Here is a 4,794-nt window from a genome sequence, read left to right as displayed (position 1 = left end):
TAGAGCAAATCAAGTCTAAAAATGTAAGTGGAATTACAAACTTCAGAATCCTTTTTAAAACTCAAATAGACAACAAGTTTGCATCTCCTGCCATGCAGGAAAATTCTCATCAACAAAAGAGTGATCAAATTAAGGTCTTGCATCTGTAGCCGATCCAGATAGCCAGATACAGTAGCTATAGGAGGCCACCCGGGAGCTGACAGATATCTGGCAGCGTTCAGTGAGGAAGTCAGCAAAGCCAAAATAAATCAAACGCCTAACTTCAGTGTGAATGTCAAATTGAATCTAAATTAGTCTACAAATCAAATGCACATCGTGCTTGTATAATGTTATGTTATTGACAATAGTGAGAAAGTGAATGATACAAAGCCCAATATACAGTAAACCATACCTATTAGAGGTCGACTGATTATGATTTATCAACGCCGATACCGATTATTGGAGGACCAAAAAAAGCTGATACCGATAAATCGGCCGATTTTCTTTTTAAATATATATTTTTTTATATATATATATATTTGTAATAATGACAATTACACCAATACTGAATGAACACTTATTTCAACTTAATATAATACATCAATAAAATCAATTTAGTCTCAAATAAATAATGAAACATGTTCAATTTGGTTTAAATAATGCAAAAACTAAGTGTTGGAGAAGAAAGTAAAAGTGTGCCATGTAAAAAAGCTAACGTTTAACTTCATTCGGACCACCTCGACAACATCCGGTGAAATTGCAGAGCGCGAAATTCAAAATACAAAAGTAGTATTATTAAACATTCATAAAAATACAGGTGTTATACACTATTCTTTAGCTTAGAATCTTGGTAATCGAAACGCTTTGTCCGATTTACAATAGGCTTTATGGCGAAAGCAAAGCATTTGATCGTCTGAGGACAGTGCCTCACCCACTTCCTGCATTAACATGAATTCATAAACATCACAGGTGTCGCAAAACTCAAAAATAGCGATAAAATAAATCACTTACCTTTGAAGATCTTCATCTTTTTGCAATCCAAAGGGTCCCAGTTACACAATTAATGGTCGTTTTGTTCGATAAAGTCCTTCTTTATATCCCAAAAATGTCAGTTTATTTGGCGCGTGATTTAGAAATCCACCTGTCCCAACTCGCCCAACATGCCTACAAAGGAATCTAAAAAGTTACCTGTAAACTTCGTCCAAACAATTCAAACAAAGTTTCTAATCCAACCTCAGGTACCCTAATATGTAAATAATCTATAAAATTTAAGACGGAATATACGGTGTTCAATCCAGGAGAAAAAGAACGAGGAGCGCGCACCAAAAGACAAGTCCTTCTGAGGGATACTTAAGAAGTTAACTTCTTATGGCTGCAATCCCGCTACCGGGATGATATGACAACAGCCAGTGAAAGTGCAGGGCGCCAAATTCAAACAACAGAAATCTCTTAATTAAAATTAAGATATACATGTGTCTTATATAATTTTAAAGGTAATCTTGTTGTTAATCCAACCAAAGTGTCCGATTTCAAATATGCTTTTCAGCGAAAGCACTACAAACAATTATGTTAGGTCACCACCAAACCACAATAAGCACAGCCATTTTTCCAGCGAAAGATAGCTTTCACAAAAAGCAGAAATCGAGATAAAATTAATCACTAACCTTTGATTATCTTCATCAGATGACACTCATAGGACTTCATGTTACACAATACATGCATGTTTTGTTTGATAAAGTTCATATTTATATCAAAACATCAGAGTTTACATTGGCGCGTTACATTCACTAGTTCCAAAAACATCAAGTGATTTTGCATAGCCACATCGTTTCAACAGAAATATACACATGGTATTATAGATATACCTCTCCTTAATGCAACCGCTGTGTCAGATTTCAAAAAAACTTTACGGAAAAAACAAACCATGCAATAATCTGAGACGGCGCTCAGAACAATAGCCAAATTAGCCTCCATGTTGGAGTCAACAGAAACCAGAAATTACATGATAAATATTCCCTTTGATGATATTTATCAGAATGCACTCCCAGGAATCCTAGTTCCACAATAAATCATTGTTTTGTTCGATAATGTCCATTACTTATGTCCAATTAGCTAATTTTGCTAGCATGTGTAGTACATGTGTCCAAACGCTCGCGCAGATACAGGCAAACGTCGGACGAAAACTTCAAAAAGTTATATTACAAGTCGAATAAACTGGTCAAATTTAGTAGAGAATCAATCTTCAGGATGTTGTTATCATATATATCCAATAACGTTCCAACAGGAGCATTCTTTTCAGTCTCTATAAGTAATGGAACGCATGACGATATCATGAGGAAAGTGCGTGACCAAGAACTGTCACTCTGCCAGACCACTGATTCAAACACCTCCCATTCGGTCCCACAGCACAGCATAAGCTTCATGCGTAGGAAGTGCAAACAGATCCATATATTACAGGGAATTGAATAGGCGATGACTTTAACATCGACCACTCTCAGAATTCTCACTTCCTGTTTGGATTTTTCTCAGTTTTTGCCTGCCATATGAGTTCTCGTTTATACTCACAGACATAATTCAAACAGTTTTAGAAACTCAGAGTGTTTTCTATCCAATACTAATATAATATGCATATATTAGTAACTGGCTGGAGAAGGCGTTTTACTCTGGGCACCTTTCATCCAAAGCTACTCAACACACCACACACACACACTTCATCAAGCCATAAAAAGTCACAGCTTGAGAAATTCCATGAAAAATTATGTCATGGCTTTAGAAGCTTCTGATAGGCTAATTGACATCATTTGATCAATGGAGGTGTAGCTGTGGATGTATTTTCAAGGCTCTACCTTCAATCAGTGCCTCTTTGCTTGACATCATGGGAAAATCAAAAAGAAATTGCCAAGACCTCAGAAAAAAATTGTAGAACTCCACATGCTGGTTCATCCTTGGGAGCAATTTTCCAAACGCCTGAAGGTACCCACGCTTCATACTGTACAAACAATCGTACGCGAAGAATAAAACACCATGGACCAGGCAGCCGTCATACCACTCAGGAAGGAGACGCGTTCTGTCTCCTAGAGATGAACGTACTTTGGTGCGAAAAGTGCAAATCAATCCCAGAACAACAGAAAAGGACCTTGTGAAGATGCTGGAGGAAACAGGTACAAAAGTATCTATATCCACAGTAAAACGAGTCCTATATCGACATAACCTGAAAGGCCGCTCAGCAAGGAAGAAGCTACTTCTCCAAAACCGCCATAAAAAGCCAGACTACAGTTTGCAACTGCACATGGGGCGGCAGGGTAGCCTAGTGGTTAGAGCATTGGGCTAGTTACCGAAAGGTTGCAATTTCGAATCCCCGAGCTGACAAGGTAAAAATCTGTTGTACTGCTCCTGAACAAGGCAGTTAACCCACTGTTCCTAGGCTGTCATTGAAAATAAGAATTTGTTCTTAACTGACTTGCCTACTCAAATAAAGTTAAATAAACAAATAAAATGGGGACAAAGATTGTACTTTTTGGAGAAATGTCTTCTGGTCTGATGAAACAAAAATAGACCTGTCTGGCCATAATGACCATTGTTATCCCAACCGTGAAGCACGGGGGTGGCAGCATCATGTTGTGGGGGTGCTTTGCTGCAGGAGGGACTGGTGCACTCCACAAAATAGATGGCATCATGAGGCAGGAAAATTATGTGGATATATTGAAGCAACATCTCAAGACATCAGTCAGGAAGTTAAAACTTGGTAGCAAATGGGTCTTCCAAATGGACAATGACCCCAAGCATATTTACAAAGTTGTGGCAAAATGGCTTAAGGACAACAAAGTCAAGTTATTGGAGTGGCCATCACAAAGCCCTGACCTCAATCCTATAGAAAATGTGTGGGCAGAACTGAAAAAGCGTATGAGAGCAAGGAGGCCTACACGTTGACTCAGTTACAACAGCACTGTCAGGGGGAATGGGCCAAAATTCACCCAACTTATTGTGGGAAGCTTATGGAAGGCTACCCAAAACGTTTGACCCAAATTAAACAATTTAAAGGCAATGCTACCAAATACTAATTAAGTGTATGTAAACTTCTGACCCACTGGGAATTTGATGAAAGAAATAAAAGCTGAAATAAATAATTCTCTCTACTATTATTCTGGCATTTTACATTCTTAAAATAAAGTGGTTATCCTAACTGACCTAAAACAGGGAATTTTTACGAGGATTAAATGTCAGGAATTGTGAAAAACTGAGTTGAAATGTATTTGGCTAAGGTGTATGTAAACTTCTAACTTCAACTGTATATAATAGGCCATGTATTCGTTGAAGCACAGCCCTTTCTTTGCGTTGTATAACAAAGTCGTCCCCACTCCCTCTACAAATCTGAATTCTTATTTAGCTATTAATCCCCCTCTCATGTTGCATACCCTTGAGAACAAACACACACACACACACACACACACACACACACACACACTACACAGCAAATAGTTTAACCTTTAACATCTCAAACTTTCACCCTACATTCCAAATTTAGACTGCCTCAGTGTGTGTGTTGTTTGTCAGGCGCATAGCCAGTAGAGAAAGAGAAGCCAAATGCGAAAGGGGAGCCCCTGCCAACATGATTGTTTACCCCGCTTTCCATTACACTGGAAGCTTGTTGTTGGATGAAGAGGGAGAGAGAGAGAGAGAAATGGATAGATAAAAAGGAGCGGGAGAGGGAGGGAAATAGAGAGAGGGGGGGAATAACAAGGGAGCAAGGGGTGAAGAATAGGGGGAGAGTTATAAAATACAGAGAGAGAAGGTGACAGAGAAAGATGGAGAGAG

Source organism: Salvelinus sp. IW2-2015, linkage group LG37 (genome assembly GCF_002910315.2).
Source record: "Salvelinus sp. IW2-2015 linkage group LG37, ASM291031v2, whole genome shotgun sequence".
NCBI lineage: Eukaryota > Metazoa > Chordata > Actinopteri > Salmoniformes > Salmonidae > Salvelinus > Salvelinus sp. IW2-2015.
This window is presented reverse-complemented; position numbering follows the sequence as displayed.